General features: G+C 36.2%; 1 long non-coding RNA gene across 2 annotated transcripts; it reads left to right on the top strand.

Moving 5' to 3' along the window:
* Positions 1-24,027, top strand: LOC110390129. 2 transcript variants are annotated; one of them, XR_002433586.1, is made up of 4 exons: positions 1-345; positions 839-882; positions 20,300-20,406; positions 23,147-24,027. It is a non-coding gene; the product is annotated as an uncharacterized LOC110390129 (long non-coding RNA). The 2 variants fall into 2 exon arrangements; XR_002433583.1 differs by having other exon boundaries at positions 20,300-20,417; positions 23,147-23,192.

The following is a 25,026-nucleotide window of genomic DNA, read 5'->3' on the forward strand; positions in this document are numbered from 1 at the left end:
GCTGACTAAGACTGTAGCTCAAGTCTCAAATTGAACCATATGAATTTGTACAAGCACCATTAGCAGAATTATAATCTCAAATCAAGGTATGTAACTGGATATCCATGTTTGAAAAGCCTGGCTTGTGTAATTGAGCACATAATTATGCAAGCAGATTTGGTTGTACAACTTTTAATGCCAGCCAGCAATGCTGCATTTCTAGCACTTTTTCCACTTTGTGCAAACCGGCAGGAACTGGGAAATTAAACATTATCATATTTATTCTATACGGATTTTCTGCTCACTTTGAAGAACTACATCTGAAACTAACAAGGTTAGCTGAAGAAATGTATCTTTCAAGAAAAGGTAAGTTTCTGACTTGCTTTTAATCATTCAATATAAAAACAGTTTAAACTTGATATTGAAAGGAATCTCAAAGTGGAAGTGAAGAGGAGGTGAGCTCAGGAACTGGTTCCTCAGGGAGGTAGTCACAGCACCAAGCCTGCTGATTTTAAGGAGTGTTTGGACAATGTTCTCAGACACATGGTTTGATTTACATATATATGTGTATATATTTATATATTTATGTATTTATTCCTCTTTTTCTCATGGTCCTTTATGAAGCCAGGAGTTGTACTCTGTGATCATTGTGGGTCCTTTCCAACTCAGGATATTCTATGAACATGTAACTGAACAGTAAATATTGCTAAAACGGGCCCTTTTGCTCACTAAAATGTGATTTTATAGCCATTGGCTTCAATATAAAATTTCCTGCTTTGTAAGCATTTTTGGTATGAAGTTTTTATCTGTTTATACATTTAAACTGTCTAAATGACAATTCTGCATTATTTCTGTATAGGCACCATAAACAAGAGTAATTTCAGAAGTTCAGCTCTTCATAAGGTAAGTATTGCATATAACATTTTACTTAAATTCTAGGAATATGATATTTATTTGAAAGCAATAAATATCTGAGTATATATTCCATGCTTTTCAAACATATACTTCCCCACTGCCAGTGAATTACGGTTTGACAGAGGTGCTGCTCCTCATTTTGTATTCACATAACTCAGTCCTAAAATGCCCTCTACTGGTCATAGTCAGCTGGCATCCAGCAAGGCTAAAGTCAGCTTGGAAAACCTGATGTCAAAATATGTTACATCTGCCACGGTTTATGGATTTTGAAGGAATACGTTTATTGGTCATTGGAAATTTATGATTGTGTCACATGAAACAGTTTAAAACGGAAAAAAAAATTAGTGTTGGTTAAACTTTTAAACATGTTTCTAAGGAAAAATAATATTGTCAACTGGAATTAAAGCACTTTTAGCTGACGTCACCTGTTCTTTCCCCATTCCTGGACACAAACATTACTGAAGATAAGAGATACTCTGGCAAAAATGGAAAGCTCTAACATATTGATGTTCTAAACTTGAGGAGTGATGAAAATCAAAAAGTTTAACACAAACAGAAAGAAAATTGTACCTAGGAGGAAATAACGAGTTTTACCGTTGGCACTCACCAATCTGCTAGAGATGCATTCCCTTCCCCAGTGTGGTTATGGTGTACTTCTGGGATTGCTGAAATAATGAGGAGTAGGGAGGACCTGAATTCTTTATGTTGTGCGGTCAGAGAAATGCCCTTGCTACAATGAAGGCTAATGATATCCTGGACTGCATTAAGTAAAGTACTGGAAGCAGATATTGACGGGTTTTTTTGCAAACTTGCTCACCTTTGAGAATGGTGATATGTGGACAGAATCCACTTATTTCAGGTCCCTTAGTGACAGTGAAAATTATGGATATAAAAGAAACGACAGATAGCTGTATCAGGTAGTATTCAATTCTCACATTAAGCTGTCTACCAGTTAAGTCTCAGTTCCAGGATATCAATTCTAGTGATTTATTTCAGTCTCATACACCCCATTGTATGTTCCTATTGTGGCTATCGTGTGGTTGCTGGCATTCTTGGAGGAATAATGTAAAAGGCTTTAGTTAAACATTTTTATTGTGGGCAACTGGTAGCACTAATTTCTGTACTCGTAAACACTGGCATTGTCTGAGTATCCAAAGCTTTCAGAATCCAAAGCTATTAGCTATTTTAGCTATTAACTGGTTACTGCACAGACAGGGAGATAGTGAACTCAGTTCTCTTCTAAATGAAAATAATTATCCCCATAGCCAACCTGAATAATGAATATGTTTTTCAGTTCTATGTCTGAGATCTGGAAATCATCTGATATTGTGATACTTGCACTAAAAATCACAATGGCGGCCAGGAGATCTTTTCTTCATCTTGAACAGGTCTGAACAGAAATGCAAACCCTCTGCTTTGCTGCTTGGTTTTACTTTACTTACCAAATCTACTGTCATCATCTTGCCTACTAGGTAAAAGACTTGGAAACCTTACATCTTTTGTGGTGGGGTAACTTCTTTTGTTCATTGCCAGACATCCATCAAGCTGTACTCTCACTCCCTTCCTCAATACAGCAGGATAAGGGAATAGAAAAGCTTGTGGGTCAAGATAAAGACAGATTACTCACCAGTTAGATGGCTTTGGGACTTCTGTGTGTTCAGTAACAGATTTTTTTGAAATTTTCCCACGCTGATAGATCAACAAGAGATGTTTTACTGCAGAGACAGGTCTTACTCTGATACATAAAATCCCTGTGATGTCAACAGACTCTAGTGCAGTACAGAAAAGCCCCAGTCTGTAGCTGTTCTCCTTTTTAACTCCTTTTGTATGGGTTGTATTTAAGTGTAAGCAATCGTATGCTGCATGGACTTGTCTTACAAATTCCAGTCCTTTCTGAAAAACATTTAGTCTGTACTTGCGTTTTATGTGCAGGAATCTGCTGCATCTTTAAGTGCCACGTTTAATAAAAAAGCCTGTTTTCTGTTTTTAGATTAGAATTTTTCTCCCATTGAATATACGTTCTCCCATGGAAATCTGAAAACAATAAAAAGTTCTTTCACTGTGTCTGTCTTTTGCAAATTTGGAGGCCACACATCCAATTTTTATCTTGATTTATAGGCTGTGTATCTGGTAGTGAATTTATGGACACTGCTTCTTTGAATCAATGTAATCTTACATTCATCTTGCAAAGTTATGATCTTCAGAGTGAGTGCTTTCATCAAGATCCTTCATTTTGTAAAGAAAGTTAACATTTCCCTTCTGAAGCAAGATTTTTATGGAGAAATTCAATTCATCTGGTCTTTTAATGCAAATACAAGTGATCAATACTTTGAGATGTTGCTGTACTTTTTGTTTGCTTCTGTACTTTTCCTCTCAGTTCTTATGAATGAAGCAACATTTGAAAGTGCTCTGACTTACTTTCTTTTTTCTTTTTCAGGTCTATTATCAATACTGAGTTTGTGTTCTTCAACACAATCTTTTTAATGTGTTCTCTTTGTAATTAAGTCAAGATTTCTTTGTTTCCCTGATTTATGACTTCATTTTCATTTATCAACTTGCTAGGAAAAGACTGGACTTAATCCTGACCTAAAATTATCTTGTTTCAATCCCTTCCTCAGTGTTTTGGGAGTCTAGTGTTGGTGTTATCCTCTCTTTGATGCTAGAATATCTGCCATAAATAGGATCATAGATTAGTGGATATTCCCCTGTCATTTAGAAAAGAGCTAAAAGAGTCCTAAAACACAGCAAGTTATTCATTCCTAAAACTTCAGAATATAAAATAAGTCAGTGAAACAAAGGGTTTTATTTTTCAGTATAAAAACTTCACATGAATCCCAGTAGATCTAGAGCAAATGAAGGAATTAACTACTGGGGATTAGCTATTTGCTAATTAGCTGTTAACAAGTGATAAATTTTCTCTGCCAGAGTATATATCACCTGCTTCTAATAATTTCTGGAGCACACCTGCACACACTGTTCAACCTGAATGATCTTATTGCTGAATGCTATTTGTGTTGCTGCTGAGCTAGCTGAAAATTTTCAGTGTCATTTTTTCTCTTAACGATGCATCTACATTTGATAAAATTTTAAAATTTTAGCAGATAAATTCTTGTTATTTTGGAAAAAAAAGTAGAAGTCTCCAGTAACAACTTGAAAACACAACAGTGTTTCATTTTGCTCAATTAAAATGGCAGTATTTTATGAAATATATACAAAGTTGCATATATCAGTTGCATCAATAAAACATTTTTATTCTCTGTTTAGAAAGCGATTTGACCAAAATAAAATGAGGTATTATTATTTTTATTTATTTTTATTTTGGGGGGGGACAGTGGTTGAGTTGCAGGAAGGAGGGACAGAATTATAATTGCAATTATTTTATTTCCTTTTCTTCTTATCATTGAAATATACCCACTGTATGTCATGTTGTATTGATTATCTCTACTTCTCAGTCTTTGAAATAATTAAACATGTATCAAGCCTCTCTCCCAGATAACTGAAGTAACTGGTAGAAAGTTGCTATTATAATGATTAAGAATTACGGAAACAGAGACCAAGAAAAAGCTTGCCTCTTTATTTAAAGTCAAGTCTATGCATTTTAAACAGATTTGGGAGCATTTTCAATCCTCCAAGACTAAAACAGCCCACAAACAATGGATTTCGTGCTGAAGCATTAAGCTATCAGTTATTGTTTGCTGTTGTGGAGAGAATGCTGTTTGCTTGCTCAGCCCAAGATCCTCTGCTGGTAATGTCCTCCCAGGTAGTGGGAAAATTATCTTTTAAAAGGAGGAAATTAAAAACTATGGCATGCATTTGTCTGCCTCCTCTTAGCAGGCAGAATTTATCATGTAGAATAATTTTGCCTAATTTCAATGTTGTAGGAAACTTAACTTTCCGTTATAGTTCATTACATTGAACTATATTCAGTATATAGTTCAGCTGCAGAAGAAATTGAATAATACTAAGAAAAAAAATTGTACATCAATTTCTTTCTTTTTTTTATTTTTATTTTTTTAAAGTTTGTACCATTTCAGGGAGAGCTATAAACGCATACACTGACTTAATTCCTAGTTTACCCACCTGTCTTCATCTCCAGTTCTTACTTTACATTATGAAAGCAAGTAAGGACATTCCACAGAGAGACATTGTGTATACCATGGATATATTGATCAATGCAGCTAATAACCAATATCCAGTAAACATATTTTATCACTAAGGACGCTAATTTCCAGTTTTAATATTCACATTTTTCCCTTCTCATATGACTTTTTTTTCCATGTAACAGCATAAAAGTTTATAAATCAAAATTTCCTCAGTCTCAGCCTGCTGTTTTTCTCTGAGCAACAAAACATTCAAATAAAGAGGCAAAGCACTGGAAAACTGACAGACGTGAGATTCATAAGGGCAAGTTTAAGTGCTCCTCTAAAACCAGTTTGAAAGCATCATTAATCATGCTGGGCACTCAGCCAGTGTAAGCAACTAGTTACAATGGTATTCCTCGTTTTAGCTGAAAAGGTGAACGTTTCTCAGCATTCCACTGTGTTGTTCTTTGCATTGAAAGTACACTTCAGCTGGAAATCTACCTCAGTAGGAACAGAAGACAGCTAGAGGTTTTAGAATGATAAACTTATTTCAGTGCTACCACTTTCTCCTTCATAATCTTTTGGGTACAAAGGTATTTATTCCTTAAAAATCTTTGATTGTAAAAATAATGGCAGGACTCTTGTGTGTGAAGGGATACCTCACATCCTCTGCAAAGAAACAGAAGGAAACCACAGCAGATCTGCAGGTTAACCATCCCTCTACAACCGATTAATAACAGGACACACAGTATCTACCAAGACTAAATTTTGAATCATCGTTTCAGTGCACCATATGTGTTTTCTTTTAATTTTAGTATATCAGTACCCAAAAGATGTCACCAATCAAAATTACACTGCATGCTTTCAAAATAAAACTGTCAATGGAATCTTTTTGTGTTATCACTCCTTCCTTAGTCACTTTGAAAGTGGGGGTTAATAGTTTACTCCCACTATAATTTGCAGCAGTGATCTGGGGACTAATTTATGCTAATTGAGTCCTTTGAAGATTAAAAAAAAATGCACTTCTTCAATTTTATGGAGGTCGATTTCAACTTTATGGAGGTAGGTTTAGAAGCTTTCACTTATCAAGGACTCTTGTGACACAAAATTCAGATAGGATATATTTTGTCCTTCACTTTGACATTTAGTTTAGGCAATTTTCATTCAAAGTAGGAATTTGAAGACCAGTATTATCAAATTTCAGTGCATAAATTTAAAAAAGCATGAGATGAAACCTGGGATTGCAGAAGGACAGTGCACGTTATTTTATTTCTCTTGGTTCTGAATCTTGCTATTATATGCTTCTTTATTTAGTTCTTCACTTAGACGCAAAACCAAATGTGTTTAGTTTTGGTCTTCAAACAGATACCACTCATCTGCTCAATGTAGTTCAAAATGAAATTTCACAATGGACATTTAATTAGGTTATGAAGCATATTTATTGTTTTTTAACATTTGCATCAACAACATAAATTACATGGAAATGAGAATGTATATCTTATTGAATCAAAGAAGTTTTTATACTTTTCTCCATTTCAAGATAATAGACTAAATCAGGTTTCAAATAGGAAATCCTAGGAAAACTGCAAGAGTTCTTTAAGTCCACAAGCAATTGTTCTGGGAAATAAACTGCAAATATTATATACTGATTCAAATTCAAGGTGATTTGTAATGTTAATGTTCTAATGTTGTAATGCTGATAAATTAGTGTCAGAGAGTCGGTAAAAACATGTCAGGTATGATCAGGTGTTGCTTCTTTAACATAGATGCAATTATTTTACATTTCAAAAGCAAAAGATCCAGCAAAGAAAACAAATAAAATGAAGGCGAACACAACATGTTTCAAGTTTATTGCATTTTCATTATTTCCTGGCTTTTAAAATTAAAATGCTAGCAACAGTGGCTCCTTCTTTGCCCTCAAATGACAAAACATCTAAGGTAAAATCTGAGTAATTCATAAAAGATAGTGGATATAAATGTGTAATGGACAAATAATGGAATATTTAGGAGCTAGATACAAAAGCAGTGTGCGATGAACGGTTCCAATTTCAGAGTGTTAGCTGAACCCTGTGAAGATGAACTTGAATTATGCAAAGCACTTGTCATTACTTGTTTCTTCTTGAATAAAAATGCATACCAATGTGTATACCTTTCTCAGTAAAAGCACAGTCTGTCTTACAGTAAGAGAGCCTCTTACCAGGTTTTCCATTACTGGTAGGTTACTCTTTATTTCTGTCCTGTGAACTCTCATCTGAAATTTCCTGTATGCACAAGATGTTGTTCCTTATTATATAGAAATAATTCATAACATGTTCTCTCTCTCCAGCACTCATGCAGAGGCAAGATGTGTGTGTGGGGTCTTAACATATTCTTTCTTTCCACACCACCCATCACGAATATATTTCATTAATATCTTATGTATTCTGCAGAGTTCTGTATTGTGCCCCAATGACAAGAACAATAAGACCACTGGTAACAAGTTCAAATAGTTTTCTATATTGGACCGAGACGTAGTAAATATTTCTTTTTCTCTTTTCTTCCTTTTATTCTGGATGAAGCGTGTAAGGAAAAATTGTTTTCCATTTTGATTTGTGTAGTGTTTTTAATAATGTATTTAATCCTTGATCAATAAGAAATAGTCTTTCTAAAAACTCTATTGAATACATTTGGATAGATCATTATTTTCACATAGCAAATTGTTGAACTGTATTGTAATAAAGCTACACTATAGTATAAGAAATCAACAAAATTAAACTGTATGTGACTATAATGCTTTTTCCTTGATAGAAGAAGATAAGAAATAATAAACTTTCCATAACTATTACTAATAACTGCTGGCTCCTTTTGAGCATGAGTAAGACTAAAATGTCCCTGAAAAGAGAATAAACACCTACAAAGAACAGACTGAATTATGACTGTCTTCTATGCTCATCCTTGACTTTATGGGAAAAAGAACTGATAATATATTCAAGACTGAATATGAGATAAAGCAATGAAAAAAAGTGTAGGACCACAAAGAATTTGGACTTTCAATATGTACAAAGTGAAACAATTTTATTTACTTTGATTCTTCCTTGAATGTTGATTAAGGCATTACTTTCTAGCGCCATTTTATTACCCACATTTACTTTCTTCCATATTCCTTCCATATTCCTTAACTCAGATTTTTCTCAAAATGAAGTAAGTGATAATGTCAAACTGGAAAGATCTGTTCTTGACACCAGTGGACATTATGATGAACAATTTGTTTACATCTCTGCTTAGTCTGAGTGTGTTATCTTGACTGAATATAAAATCTCATGTCTTAATGACATCAATTATTTGTTGGCATATTATTATATTTCATTGTGTTCTGGAATGAATTACCATTAATTAATTAATTAATTAATTCAAGTGAAGGCCATGGCACACATTCTGAAAATTTAATAAGGTTATGAGAAGAGTGTTTTGGCATTCATATTCTCTCTTTGATGTTTATGCATAAGAATGATAATTGGTGAATGTATGGTATTATTGATATGAACAGTGCCTGTTACTTTAGTTCACTTATTTTAGTATCAATAAAAAGTTGGTACACCTTTGATACTAACTATGTTATCTCTGTTCTGCTTATTTGTAATTTTTTTTTCAAATTAAATACTATATTGTTCATTGCTGAGTCGAATTTTTGAGCTTCATAATTTCTTGGGGAAAAAAAAGAGAAAAAATGGAATAAAACAGTTGGAAAGGACCTTCAAAGATCAAGTCCAACTCTTTGACTACTTCAGGGCTAATTAGAAGTTAAAGCATGTTACTGATGACATTATCCAAATGTCTCTTGAACACCCACAGGTGTGGGGCATCAACTGCCCCTCTAGGTAGCCTGAGCCAGTGTTTGTCTACCCTCACAGTAAAGAAATGTTTCCAAATACCCAGATCTGACTGTCCCCTGTCACAACTCTGTGCCATTCCCATCCTGCCATCAGCTCCAGGAGCAGAGCTCAGCACCTCCTCTGCTTCCCCTCCTCAGGGAGTTGCAGAGAGCAGTGAGGTCGCCTCTCAACCTCTTCCTCAGGCTGGCAGCCCAGGTGTCAGAATATGCAGTTCATTTGATTTTTAGCTTTTTTTTTTTTTGTGACTGTACTTTTACAAGACTTGTTAGGAATTCTTCAGTGACTGCTCTCTTTATTCTTGTTTTATCCTAACTGAGGAAATCCATAACTTTCTGGTGAAAAGAGTTTTTGAGCCACAAATTAAATTTGTTTGTTGATATTACATAGTTTTCCTGTATTTTTCATTTTCCTATCTTATATCAAAATGAAGTAAAAAATGCTTGACAAGATTCTATGTTCTCTTATTTATTCAGATTTTAGATCTGCTTGTTGGGAACACTATTGTAGCTGTTGTAATGTACAGTAGTGTCACGCAGAAAGTAATCCATATCATAATAATGGTAATTTCCTGTGAATCCAAATGCTGTAGCTCCAAATTTTGATTTGTTTTCATGGCTACTGCTGCATATCGTCTTTCTATTAGAGTGGAAAACTATTTTCTAGTTAGCTTTTTATTTATGTTGCACATAAATTCACATCAGCCCATCTGAACACACAGATGTACTGAGGGGGAGAGATAAGTTCTCTTCAAGTGCAGGAGCATTATCCCTTTTCTTGAGGCTCCTGATTACTTTGTGATGAGTGAGTGGGAAGGATGATCTTCCATCTGTAAGCCTAATACTAGGCATGATTTCATTAGTGCTGCATTATTTTATTTTGAAAAACGTGTGCCCAGTTTTCCTTATTGTTATCTGCCTTGACAAAGAAATCCTTCATTGCTGGCCTTAACATTCTTGAGAATTTTGTCAGTCCAAGTTTATAAGCAATTGTAGAATTAACCTTTGATCTCAACTGTGTCATCTCTTAGTATATAACATTGTATAATTATTGTTTTCATGTAGTGTGTTTAAAACCTGGCTCAGAGCAATTTCTGCTAATTGATGTCTGGTCTATCAGCAATTTTTTCTGCCTTAGAAGTCATAATTACTGGTATTTGCTTTGAGTGCTAATCCTCTGGCCTCCTTGAATATTTTATGACTCTTTTTATTCTTAAATTGCTTCTTGTCAGCTTCTGGCCATTAAAATACACTTTTTTTTTTTTTTTACAGTGATTTAAAATTAGATTCACCCAGTTCTTTTAGAAGAAGCTTTGTATTGTTTCAGTTAGAGTTGATGTTCCAGAAATCTGCTTTCACAGGCTGTTACATTTTAATAAAGAGTTTCTTAGAGTCCTGGCAGTCTAGTCAGCAGTGCTTGCCAAGAAGAGTAGGTTACATGCCTTATTTTTAAGGAATACCTTGTTATATTTCTGTAACTTCAATTTTTTTTGCATATGGTCTATAGTACAATTTTGCCCACGGGCAAAGCTTTAAGTGTTGTTAGGATTCCCACAGGATTACTTCCAAAGAAAGGCATTATCACATTCTGAATTATTTTTGAACGATTCTGTTCTCTGTGTCAATGAACAGCTGCAACATGAGGAGCTCAGCCTGGAGGTGGATGAAGAGACAACTGAGAGATCATGGGTTAGGATTAAAGGGAAGACAAACTTAAATGTCATTATAATAGAGGTCTGCTATGGGCCACCTGACTAGGAAGAACAAGAAGTTGAGACCCTCTAATGACAGATAGCAGCGGCCCCATGTTCAGAAGCCCTGGTCCTCATGAGAGACTTCAACCACCCTGACATCTACCAGAGTGACAACACAGAAAGGCATAAGCAATCCAGGACGTTTCTTGAAAACACTGGTGATATTTTCCTTCTTCAAGGGACAGAGGAGGCAATGAAGAGAGGTGCTATGCTGGACCTCATTATCAGCAAAGAAGGGTTTGCAGGGAATGTGAAGGTCAAAGGCAGCCAGTGATGGCCATGAATACAAGATTCTTAGGACAGCAAGTAGGGCACACAACAAGATCACAACTCTGGACTTCAGGAGAGAAGACTTCGGCATCTTCAGGAATCTGCTTGGTAGATAAAGTCCTCAAAGGAGGAGGGGCCCAAGAAAGCTGGCTAATATTCAAGAACTGCCTTCTGCAAGATCACAGGATCATAGAACTGTAGAAGTTGGTAGTTTCCTCTGGAGATCATCATGTCCAACCTGCTGCTAAATCAGGTTCCGTACAGTAGGTCCCACAGGAAAATGTCCAGACAGGTCTGGAATATCTCCAAAGAATGAGACTCCACAACCTCTCTGGGAAGCCTGTTCCAGTGTTCTTCCACTCAGGAGCAATGCATCCAAACAAGGAGGAAGTTACGCAAAAACGCCTGATGTCATCTACTTGGGCTTATGCAAAGTATTTTGTGTTGTTCTGCACAACAATCTTGTCTCTAAAATCAAGATACATGGATCTGATGAATGGACCACTTGGTGGGTAAAGAATTGGCTGGACAGTCACGTTCAAAGATATGTAGTCAACAGCTCAGTGTCCAAGGTGGAGAGCAATGATGAGTGGTGGGAGACTCTTTATCAGGAATTATAATGTTAGGACAATGTGCAAGAGTTTTGAACTAAAAGAGGTTAGTTATAAGATAGAAATTCTTTTCTGTGAGGATGGTGAGGCACTAGAACAGGCTGCCCAGGGAAGCTATGGATGCCCCATCCCTGTTCAAGTCCAGGCTGGATGGAACTTTGAGCAGGGGATTGGAATTAGATGATCTTTAAAGCCTGTTCCAACACAAATGATGGTACAATTCATATGAGTTATTTTGATTTATATAATGAGATTAACATGCCTGATAGCTCATGTATCTGTCCTTGTCTGGTCTAATAAAAGTAATATATTTCTTTACCAGTTCTGCTTTAATTCTACAGATTGCATAGGGAACCCTCAGACTGGTTCTGGATTGAGTACCAGGAAAAAGGGGCCTAAAATGGAAGTGTATTTCAAATTCATTATTTTCATTGGATTACCACTTAAAAAAATATATGTCTGTATGGCAACAAATTCAGGTCCTGAGTGTTTGAAAATAGTATAAAATGGGAGTTAAATGAAAGATTTTTCCTCTTGGCCACCATCAACAGAAACCCTGTTTCTCAAGTATTTTCCATTTTTACATGTTCATGTCTCAGAATAGACAACTCCAGTGCAGAAACAGAAATAAAATGTCAAATTTTTAAAAGCCTAAGTCCTTATGAGATACATAAGTTTATGTTTTGAGGTGTTAAAATTTTCAGACCAGCTTCGTAGTTTTATTGTCTTCTTCCTGGGGACAAACAAATCAATAAGGAAAGCACTTATAAAAGCTCTTCAAAGTAGCTAAGATCACAAAATGGTGGATAGCTGGGTTTGGAATTTTATTTATTTTATGATAAACTTTTAATGATTTCTGTTGTTGTAAGTTATTTTGGAAAATATCCATTTCACTCATCTTCGTGTTTGTTATTTTATTTCAGTAACCTGATCATAGTGTATAGAGAAGAGATAAAACAACTACTGATCTTAGACTAAGCATGTAGCATTTGCATATACACACAATCAAAATGAAATAAAAGAAGAGTATGGGGAAGAGAGCCCTCTGTATATTTAATAATAAAATACATCTTTTCTAAAAAACTTTGCAGTCTCTAGCTATTATGTGGATTAATTGCATGTGATCCAAGGGCATCTACTGACATGATTAATTTGACTGTGTATTAGCAATGCTAACTAAAAAGTGTACCACGAATAAAGTTTATAAATTCTTGGGTTGTGTTGACTTTGGCTGTTTACCATTTTAATCCATTAATTTTTTTTTCCTAATTACCTTGTGCATAATATTAAATACCATAATTATTTGCAAAATTAGCAAGCTGAATGAACACTGCTTCATAAAAGCTAACATATGCAACATCTAAAGTGTGTAACTGTCTTGAAGATTTAGTTAGAAATATCTAGAAAAGTGGATGTTATATTTAAATATGCAAAGAGTAATAATAGTTCCAAATAAACGTCCTTCCATATGAACAGGGAAGACAGTCGTGCAGAAGGAGGAGCAGTAAGTCGGTGTGTTGCAAAGTTGCTTCTTCTAAATAGGCAACACAAATCTACCAACGCTTTAGGAGTTTCTAAAAGATCCTCTGTGCTGCACCGTATTTTGTCTTTCTCACCATTTTTTATGTGATATCAAGAAAGCAAGACTTACGTTACAGCAGAAGTCATCATGACAAGACAAAGAAAAATGGCAGGTCTCACCAGAATTTCCTGTGCATCCAAGGTCCTGATTGATTTACAGGCTTCTAGGGCTTTGCTTAAGAAGTGGTTGACCTGGATCTCTGCTCAGAAGACAGAGTATCAGAATATCCTTAAATAAACATATTTGAGCAACTCGATTGTTAAGACATAGAACTAGATACGGAGAAGACTGAGGTGCTCAGTGACTTCTTTGCCTCAGTCTTCACTGGCAAGGGCTCTAGCCACACCACCCAAGTTGCAGGAAGCAATGGTAAGAACATGAAGAAGGTAGATCTACCTGCTGTAAGTAAAGATGAGGTTCGAGACCATCTACAGAACCTGAAGGTGCACAAGTCCATGGGACCAGATGAGGTCTGTCCCCAGGTTCTGAGGGAACTGGCGGATGAAGTTGCCAAGCCACTATCCATCATATTTGAAAGGTCGTGGCAGTCTGGTGAAGTTCCCACTGATTGGAAAAGGGGAAACATAACCCTCATTTTCAAGAAGGGAAAAAAAAGATCCAGAGAACTACAGGCTAGTCAGTCTTACATCTGTACCTGGCAAGATAATGGAGCAGATCCTTCTGAAGGCCCTACTAAGGCACATGGAAAATGAAGACAAGGTGATTTGTGGTAACCAACATGGCTTCACCAAGGGTAAGTTGTGCCTGACAAATTGGTGGCCTTTTATGATGGAGTTACAGTGTCAGTAGATAAAGGAAAAGCAACTGATGTTATCTACCTGGACTTGTGCAAAGTGTTTGAGACTGTCCCGCTTGACATCCTGGTCACCAAGTTGGAGAAAAATGGATTTGATGTATGGACCACTCACTGGATAAGGAATTGGCTGGATGGTCGCACTCAGAGAGTTGTGGTCAACAGCTCGGTGTCCAAGTGGAGAGCAGCGACGAGTGGTGTTCCTCAGGGATCAGTGCTGGGACTGGTGTTATTTAACATCTTTGTAGACGATATGGACAGTGGGATTAAATGCACCCTCAGCAAGTTTGCAGACAACACCAAACCGAGTGGTGCAGTTGACATGCTAGAGGGAAGGGATGCTATCCAGACGGACCTGGACAGGCTTGAGAGGTCAGTCCATGCCAACCTTATGAAGTTCATCAAGGCCAGGTGCAAGGTTCTGCACCTGAGTTGGGGCAATATGAAGTACAGATACAGGTTGGGCAGAGAATGGCTTGAGAGCAGCCCTGAGGAGAAGGATTTGGGAGTACTGATTGATGAAAGGTTCAACATGAGCTGGCAATGTGCGCTTGCAGCCCAAAAGGCCAATTGTATCCTGGGTTGCATCAAGAGATGCGTGACCAGCAGGGTGAGGGTGGTGATTCTGCCCCTCTGCTCTCATGAGACCCTGCCTTGAACATTGTGTCCATTCCTGGAGTCCCCAACGCAAGAAGGACATGGAACTGTTGGAGCTTATCCAGAGGAGGGCCATGAAGATGATCAAAGGGCTGGAGCACCTCCCTTATGAGGACAGGCTGAGAGAGCTGGGGCTCTTCAGCCTAGAGAAGAGAAGGCTCTGAGAAGACCTTTTAGCGGCCTTCCTGTACCTGAAGGGGGCCTACAGGAAAGCTGGGAAGGGACTTTTTGTAAGGGCAGTCAGCAACAGGACAAGGAGAAATGGTTTTAAACCGGAAGAGGGTAGATTTAGACCAGATATTAGGAAGAAATTCTATACAGTGAGGGTGGTGAGACACTGGAACAGGTTGCCCAGTGAGACTGTGGATGCTCCCTGCCTGGAAGCATTCAAGGCCGGGCTGGACGGGGCTTTGAGCAACCTGGTCTAGAGGGAGGTATTCTTGCCCATAGCAGGGGGTTGGAACTAGATGATTTTAAATATTCCTTCCAACCCAAACCATTCTATGATTCTATGGTCAGTCGCTAAAATCCAGTCAGAGTTTTTGCACAGTATTCCAGCTGCTATTAATAAAGTGATAGATTCATTTTGCATAGTTTTCTTTAATACTTTAATTCTTCTAATAAAATATTCCTTTTCGATTATATTTGTTGATCACAATATAGGAATAGTTTGTACAAAATACTACAATTAACTAATATTTGTAATTGAAAAACTGATTTTGTGTTCACTGTCAACAGCTGCAAAACAAGTCTGTTTAATCTTGCAGCCTGGAAGGCCAATGGAATCCTGAATTCCAACAGAAGAGGGGTGGCCAGCAGGGTGAGGAAGGTGATTGTCCCCTTCTATTCTGCCACCATGAGGCCCCAACTGGTGTATTGTATCCAAATCTGAGGCTCTCAAGAGAGGAAAGATCTGGAGGTTTTTGGAGAAGGTCCAGACAAGGGCCACAAAGATGATCAGAGGGCTGGAGAACCTCTCTTATGAAGATAGGCTGAAGGAACTGAGCTTGTTCAGCCTGGGGAAGAGAAGGGTGTTTATAAACATGAGGAAAATCAACTTATTACACAGATAGATAGTAATAGGACAATGAGAAATGGCTTTAAACTAAAGGGAGGGAGATTTAGAGTAGATATCAGGGGGAAGTGTTTTACTGAGAGAGTGGTGAGGTGCTGGGACAGGTTGCCCAGAGAGGTTGTGGATACCCCATCCTTGGAGGTGTTTAAGGCCAGGTTGGATGGGGCCCTGGGCACCCTGACCTGGTGGGGGGCAACTTGATTTAGTGATTGGCAAATCTGCCTGTGGCATGGGGGTTGAAACTTGATGATTCTTAAGGCTCCTTCCAACCCAAGCCATTCTATGATTCTGTGACTCTATGATCTGTTTAACATAGATCTTCAGAACATTTTTCATTTTAGAAAATCTTTATTCTTCCTCAAAGACATATAAGCCTCAAAGGGTCTGGCAGCATAGCCTAAAGACAGAATAGATTCCTAAAATTTGGCTTGCTATGAACTTAGTGCTTCCTTTGCAGCTGAAGAAAATGTTAACTGCATACAAGATTGAAGATAATCAAGGATCACCAAGGACTAATCTGGTCCTTAATGGCATAAATATCCTGAGATGGAATAAATCTGAAAATCATTTGAAATCATTCTTCAGGTCTGAAACTTCCTCCTTTATCTTTGCTGCTGTTGTCTGACTTATTTATTTCATGCCTTGTGTCCTATTTCATGGGATATCCTTGTGGTACCTTGCTTGGACATAATGTTACTTGTACCTAAGTCCAGATTCCTCAGGGTTATTTTCATTAAGTTAGCAAAAACTCTAAAGAGCAAATAATTGTTCTCAATCTGCAGTCATGTTTCATTAAAGGTTAAGAGAATCAGAACCCATGGAATGATTACAATTGAGTTCTCAAAATGATGTGTGTAAAGACACACACAAAAAAAACCCCACAAGTAAATGTGACCTTTCTATTACTGTTTATTAGTGTTGCCAAGGGTAACATTTCACAACACTCACAGCAGGAACCTAAAAGATCACATGTTGTATTATTGGGGAATTAAAAATATTTTGGTCCTAAACCATGAAGATAGTCTTTATTGAATGAAAAAGTTTTCTGTTTTATTTTTTAAACTCTCTTCTTTTGCCTAGCAACCTGCCCAGTTTTGAACACTAAACTCTGTGGTATTTTTACTAAAATCATTTCCCTGCCTTTCTTCTAATCAGAATGAATGTTTTATCCAAAGTTAGACCTAGTTAGTCTTATGTTTGCTTATGCAAGTCACCATTTCTTTCAATATTATAGCCTTCAAACCTTATTTAAAATGTACTTTGGAATTTCATTCAGGAAGAATTCTGATGCTGTATAAAACAGATTGTCCAAATACCTTTGTTATGTACTTTAGAATTGTACATCCCAGGAAGAGAGCCAGTGTGTGCTAGTGTTGTTTACTAATATATATTGCTGTGTACTTAGTGATGTGTGGAATCAAACTATAACTACAGAGTAGTTATAAAGCAGGTATGTTTATTCAGTGCTGCATACCTATGCTGGGTGCAGGGGGGGTCATCCCCTCATACCCTGCACAGCGGATGACAAGAAAAGCAGATACTTAAAGAACAAGCTGCTCACATATGCATTAGATTTCCAAGCAAAGGTTGGGTTATTACAATGAGTTCCCTGCCCCGGGTCCCAGTCCTGTTATGCATGAGTAAATAAACATAAGTAAATACAGTAAACAATTTTTTCACTGGCTTATGAGTAACTATTTTCAGAAATATGAATGTATCGACTCTGCTAAGATTATGCAGGGCTTGTAACTGTAGTCTTTCTTCTTGCATGTATAGAATGATGATAAAGAAACATTAAGAAAGTGTTTGAAAGTCAATTTGAATGCCTTCCAGATGGAACTGTAGTTTCAAGATCTCTTTCCTCTTCAAAAAACAACAACAACAAAAACCCTGGAATATGGATATTTAGAGAAAGAAAGTCTGTGCTCCCAGAAGCGTTGCAAACTGCTCCCACTTGCCTTTCCTTTCTTTGGTTTTACACTAAGTTGAGTGAGATCACAACTGGGAGTTTTTAAAAGAAAATCATGAACTGATTTGAATAGGTACAGGAGTTGTGTTTCTGAAGATTTAACAGCTTTGAGACCTAGAGAGGTAACCGGGGAATAAGAAAGCTCACGTGAATAGCTGCCTTAAGATCACACCTGTAGGGATACAAGCCAGCTTAGCTTTTCTCCTGTCCAAAGATCTGGTCTTCTCAGTTGTGGAAGCCTTTTACCTCATTCTGAGAGGAAGTGAATTTATACTGTGAGTACTCTAAATAAAACTCTGGGCTTGAGTACAGAGATCTCTTGTGGGTAGTAATCCATTTTATTTAGATATATTACTACATGGCCTCACCATTATCATTTCAGTGATCTTAATTTCCCTTTAATTTTAAATGATTGCTGAATCTATTGAAGAGAATTTAGAGAATCACAAAACATCCTGTGTTCAATGACAACATTCTCCATTCCCTTTCAGTTTAACATTGCCAATAATTTTTGAATTGTGCCATGTTTTCTTAAAATTATGTTTATCAACACTGTAAATATTCTGCTTTATTTATTTATTTATTTATTTAAGTGGAACAGAATATGCTAAGTGAAATACTTTCAAAATGGCTATTTTAATGTATGCAACAACCTTTGTGGACCAACCTTGTGACTGCACCTAAAGGTTAAAATAGTTTTGCTTGACAAGTTCAGTCTTCCTTAAAATGATCCTGACTGGTATTTGATGTATCTTTGTCCTTCATTTAGATACAAAATCTGATTTTCTTCAAGTTGCTAGGACTGGCAGAAGAGTAACTGCCTCTCTTACCTGGGTCATCTTGTTCGCTTTCTTCTATGATCAGTTCCTTCATTAACATCAAAGGTTTTAAACATTTATTTTATTATTTTAGAACTTTCAAGAATTACAATGACCAAAATTCTTTCATGATAATCTATTTTATTATTTTATTTTTTATCTATTTCATAAAATTAAAGTTGCATGAAATCTTGATTGTATTTCCTTTAAATCAAGGATATTTCCTTTTTACGTAAAGGCAGCCATTTATTTGACTAGAGTGAACATGTGAGCTTAATATAATTCAAGTATATGAATGATGTTCTTCATCAGGTCAATATCTGAGAAGTGTAAAGCTTCCTTATCCTTCCCAGGGTCATGTGGAAAACATGAAAATTTGTCACCTCCTCTTCCTCTTAAGGCTGATTCTATGATAGAATCATAGAATCATAGAATGAGCTAGGTTGGAAAAGACCTACAAGATCACCTAGTCCAACCATCCACCTACCACCAACAACCCCACTAAACTATGTCTCCCAGCGCTATATCTAAACGTTTCTTGAACACCTCCAGGGATGGTGACTCCACCACCTTCCTGGGCAGCCCGTTCCAGCGCCTGACCACTCTTTCAGAAAAGTAGAATTTCCTAATGTCCAGCCTAAATCTCCCCTGGCGATGATGGTATTTTTCTGCAACACAAATTTAACACCAAATTTTTAATGAAATATAAAAACATTTATAGTACTAGAATAAAAGGTAAGATTTATCTTGGATTGACTTTTGCATTATCTAAGTAATATTCTTTTACTTTTTAGTCATCTTTAATCCTGTCTGGTGCTTTAAACAAAGAGCAGAATAAGTGAACCATCATAGAATTATATCCCAAGCTGGAAGGAACTGACAAGGATTGAGTTCAACTCCTGGCTTCACACAGGATCACTCAACATTCAAACTCTATGTCTGAGGCCCTTGTCCAAATGCTTCTCATACTCCATCAGCTTGGTGCTGTGACCACTGCCACTGCTTACGTGCCCACCCAACTTCTCCGTGAATTTGCTGTTATCATTATAGGAATGCAAACATGAGACTGTGATAGAACATGTAGGATAATATTACTCTTTGGGAACACAAGCTGGACTTCCAGGATTCATAGTTTTGTTAGTTTATTTCTTAGGTGATATACTGACTTAAGAGCAAGTGTTCATGAAATACCTTTACTGATTTAATAAATGTAAAGTAGTATCTGTACCAAGTTGACATCTTTATAATTCCTGACATTTTGTGTTATGGACTGAAAGAACTTTAAAAATAAATAAATGGCAGAGGGAGAGAATAAGAAACTAATAATTTAATTTTCTTCACTCTTAATCTGACAAGTATCATTCTGGCAGCTCCCTCATGAATATACCTGAAGCAAGAAAAATTCTCTTTGTATCAGGTGCTCCACATAAAAATAAGCTGACTAAATTTGCTTTAGCATCATAGCTATGTTTTTCTTGTAAAGAAAACTAATCAGTTTTTATTATGCATATTATCATGTCTGTATTCTTAACATATTTTACATTCCCAAAGGATTTTCATATTTAACACTCGGTTAAAAGGTGGAGATCATTGTTTAAAATAGAGGACCTCAGTGACTGATTTAGGCATCCAGTACAGAGTGGAATTCTGTTAGATATAAGCTCTACAATGTTTCCTGAAATCCAGCTCTGGCAACTGAAATGGAGCATGCTCGGTCAATGTTTCCTAGCACTTATCAAATGAGATTAGTTCATCACAAAAGAATTAAGAAGTATTCCTCAGTTTCCCTGACAGCTGCCTTCTCCTTGGCCATCAGCAGCAGAAACACTTTGGGAAGAATAAAACTGTTTTTCTTTAGAAAATTGCAAAGTGAGAATGTTGTGAGAACTTGCTCTTTTTCCTCAGAGACACGGACTTGTCTTCAGAAGAAGGCTTGGATTGTACTAGGGAGCTCTGTGTTCAGCCCCGTTTGTTGAATGGACCTTGGACTTATGTCATGGACTTTTCTCAAAGTATATAACATGTAAGAAAAATATGGATATTCCATATAAATTTTGTGTCCTTTGTAGCTGAGATTCAGAACAACAATGAAATTGGGTAGATATCTTTGATATATTTAATTTTTACAGTTTAATATTTTTACCCATGACACTGTATTGACAGGTAAGAGCTGCAGACTCTCTCCCCAGACAATAGAAACCCACTGAAGAGATAGGATGTTGGTGTAATTATACTATTCTTACTTCTAGCACAGCAGCGGTGTCTGGAATCCCTTGCCGTGGTCATGAACACGAAGTCCTGGGCATAGATTCAGAAACAGTCAATATATAAGACTCTACCATCTGTACAGGCATAGTACAAAAATGTCCAAAATGCAAAAAATGAAAGCTCAAGGTCGCCTCAGATTGATGATAAAGGAAAAGAGACTGCAGAGTTCTTTGAAGCTGTGGTTTATTTACTGGGCCATATTGCTTCCTATGGAGATGTACTGGAAACACTGATATGTATGAGAATAGTGTGAGAAACAAGAAAATGAAGTTATTCAGTTAGTGGCTACTTTAAAAGTGTTTGAAACACATTAGTGACAGAATTAGGTTTATGGCATCAGTTTCTGTTTTACCTGCAGCATTTGCACAATCAGTGCTTGTCTGCCTGGATAATTAAAGAAGTGTTAATGGTACCAATTAAGAAGTGCGAATGTGATTTATTGCTCTTTGTTACTTTCCAGGTCAGAGGAGATGCAATAGGAAAATACATATCGAGCAATCTAAAGACAATTCAAACTGAAATAGTTCTTTGCAATTTAGGCATTTAATTAAAAGCTTTAAAGTTTAATTAAAAAGTTAAATCATTTGTCTATTTCTGTGAACAAAAAAGAGTGCTTCTCTATTTGGATCAATTATATAACATAAAGCACAGTGAGATAAGTGTACCATTTTCTGGTCTTAAGTTACAGCATTTTTTCATGCATAACAGCACAACACATAAAAATGTATTCAAAGTGCTAGAAGCAAATAGATAGATGGTTCTATTAAACCCAGTTAGAGAGTAAGTTGTCATCTAAAAGGATATTTTCTTCTTTATTTTTTAGAATGATACAAAGACAAAAAGTCTTTTGAATACAATGAAGATAATGGAGAAAAAAATAAGTCTTTTCAGTATGCTTTAAACTTCCAAAATAACAACATTTTGCACTTAAACAGTAGAAATAAACACTCAGCCAAACATCAAGGAAGAATAGTAAGGAATGAAATATTGGTGATAAATGTTTAATTAGCAGTGTTTTCGAGGTCATATTTTAAATGATATTGAGTAATAGGATTTAAAATTCAGAAAAACATAATTTCATCTCATATAGTTGCCTTTCCAAAAAATACAGCAAATGGAGTTACAGATTAGTGAATATCTCAGAAATTCAAAAGCGTTTGGAACAAATACAACCAGAGCTAGAAACGAATACCCACTCAATAGTCCCCTTTGAAAATAATAGGAGCTGCTATATATTACTAAAAATAAGTCTGCTATTTAGGCATATAACTAAAGACTGAATTCTTATGGCGTGTCATAATTTTAAAGTAAATGTTGTTAACCATTACAGTACTTACAAATGTAGTTTTGAGGACATAAAAATATGTACCTCCTACTTTTCTCAGAAAAGGGTACCTGTATTTTTCCATGGTCTTTATACATTTTTCGCTTGCTTGGGCACAGTGTAAAAGAAATATAGTATAAATTACATTGTGTGCAAACCTCAGCTTGTAGAATATAATTATTAGGTTGTACTTCAACAGAGTGACTGTCCTAGAAGAAATAAAAGGTATCCAGTGCAGATGATGACTTTTATGTGTAAAAGGATAGAATTTATGCAGATATTGTTGATTATGAATTGCCATGAATAGCCTGCGAAACGAATATTGTAGGTGCTGTGGCAATAGTTCTCTAATCTAAAAGTGGTTGTAAAAATCTGAAACAAATCTTTCTATGAGATATAGGAATTAGATAAGATTTATATAGCAGTTCAAGAGGACAAACATTTTATAGATGTAACAGAAACATATATGAGTTAAAAATGAATCGCTCTCTTAATTTTATCTATTGCCATCATCAAGATTAAAGTTTTAAAATATACATATTCCCACTAAAATCTGTGACTAAATCACTCAAACTATGCTTTATGTGTATGTAATCTTAATTTTCCTGTCTTTTTAAAGGCAAGGACCTTTCACACATTATTCAATTGAGTATGCAATGCACATCAGAATTTCATAACTCAATGTCCAAGATAAGCACTGTATTCAAATACAAAATGACATTATTAAGTCTTAAACCTATAAAAATAGATATGATTTGTAGAATTTTCTCAGTGGGAAATATCCTGCATAGAGGTAGATTTTGATTGTGGTGCGCTGCATAGTTCAAAAACATATCAGCTCTTTCCAGAGCTGATAATGCAAATGATTATGCTGGGGATATTGATACACAGATTACCTTCTGAGGAAGTAAATTTAAGATAACCTTTCCCAATTTATCACTTAATAATAGTCCAAGCAAAACATGTTTGGGCACAATCACATAGAGCACTCTATAGGTTAAACACTTTTTTTTTGGTCTGGCATTACACAGATTTTAATTTATATGAATTTAGTTCTGGTTAGCTGGGAGCTCCTTTCTGTTAGATAATAGCTGGATATAAAATGTCTGTACCTGGATATTGTTGTAGAAACTAAACTGCTGTGCTTTTCTTCCATACAGCGGTTTACAGATTTAACAGACTATGTGCTAAGAACTGGAAAAAAAAGAAAAGAAAAAAAAGTGTAACAAATAATTCACAGAACTTCTGTTGAACTTCTGGCTACCAGAATGGACACAATGGATTCCTAACTGTCACCTGTGGGAAATTCTGCTGGCATTTCAATATTTCTGCCTTATCTTGTCCTTATCTCCAGAAAGCACTATGGGACTATAACTCCAATTTCTCGTCTGTGGAGCCTTGAAATCTCCTCCTGCACAGAAAGGAATCAGAAATACAGAAGTTTTCCTACTACTGAAGTGACTTTTCCAAAGTTAAAATATGCTCATTTAACTTTAATTTGAATGTAATTCAAGACTAGTTTTATAATGGATGTTCTTTGTTGGATATAAATAGAAAATAAGAAATATGAAACTGCACAAGTGCAGTGTGGGACTATCTGCCGAGCAGCTCAGATTAAAATATTCAAAATCTAAGATGCATCTAATCTGTTATGAATTTTTCTCTTGGTTTATTTGCCTATTATCATCATTTCATCATTTGCTCTTAAGGGTAAATTAATATACTCATATTCCAAGTAATTTCAAGCCCCAGCGTTGTCTGTAGATATTTTCAATTCATGTAATTCATTCTGATGAACCTATACTTAAATGTTTCCATGAGTGCAATGTCACCAGTGTCACGTGAGGACCTTCAATAGTGCTTTGATGGCAAGAGCAGTCCTGCTTATCTTAGTGGTCTGTGATTTCTCTGCTTAGGTGTGGGGGGAGACAACAAAGAGCTCAACAGACTCTGGTAGATCTTATCTCTGTGAGGCCTCCGGAGTCTGGAGACAGGGCTAAGGTGTAAACAGAATACTCTTTAGTATGCACAGCTAATGTGGTCACTTCTGGGACAGTTAAGCAACCCTTTGTTTGTTATCTATGTTGTTGTGAAGAACTTAAGGACAATTAACCGTGAGTGGATTTACTGCTTACGAGTGAAGGATATATAAGGTGTGTGTAAAACACAATAAAGAGGACTTGCTATTCTGATGCCACACTGACTGAGGGAATTCTGTAACGGGACCAAGCACCGACACTTAGGTACATGTACATTATTGTTTCCACAACAATGTGTGATCACAACTAATAAACAGCTTTTTGTTTTTCTAGCAGGAGTACTCCAGCTCTTGTTTGTAATGGGGACTTTCAGTGAAATTAGTAGATGCTAAATTTGGTCTATAAGAAGATGCCAAATAGGGAGACATCTTAGTTGGGCAGACTGGATTTCCTCCTACTGATTTGCAGCAAAATCTTTTGATTCTATGTGTTATCACTGAAGGTATTTTCAGCAGACAACATTGCTCCCCTGGGGCAAAGCCATTAAAATTTTCATTGCAGAAACTAACTAAATTAGAATGACAGCCATACAAATGCTCATTTTCTAACAAAATCCAATATATATAATCATTATTAAAATGTAGTAAGATAGCGTGTCTTCCTATTAAAAGAAAAATAAGAAATAAATTCTTTTTGGAAAGATAAGTAAGCTCCAGGGTTTACGTGGATCTTGTGAATTGCTTTTTGTTTTTGTTAATATAAATGTGGATATATTTTCTGCATTGTGACTCACAGTTAGAATAAATGTATGTTTTGTTTGCTGTGTTCTTGATTGCACACTCATCTGCCTAATAATAGATGGTATTCCAGGATAATAATGATAATGTACCAACACGATAACACATTCTACGTAGGTACAATTAACAGTCTACACAGATGGGCTATCAAATTGCTGTTCTGCATGACTGTTGTATAATCAGACATCTTAAAGGCCAACATCACTTTTTGTTAACAGTGACAAAGTAATCTTCTTAGCCATTGGGTCTAATAACAACTTAGGC

The sequence above is a fragment of the Numida meleagris genome, chromosome 1 (genome assembly GCF_002078875.1).
Source record: "Numida meleagris isolate 19003 breed g44 Domestic line chromosome 1, NumMel1.0, whole genome shotgun sequence".
NCBI classification, from domain to species: Eukaryota; Metazoa; Chordata; class Aves; order Galliformes; family Numididae; genus Numida; species Numida meleagris.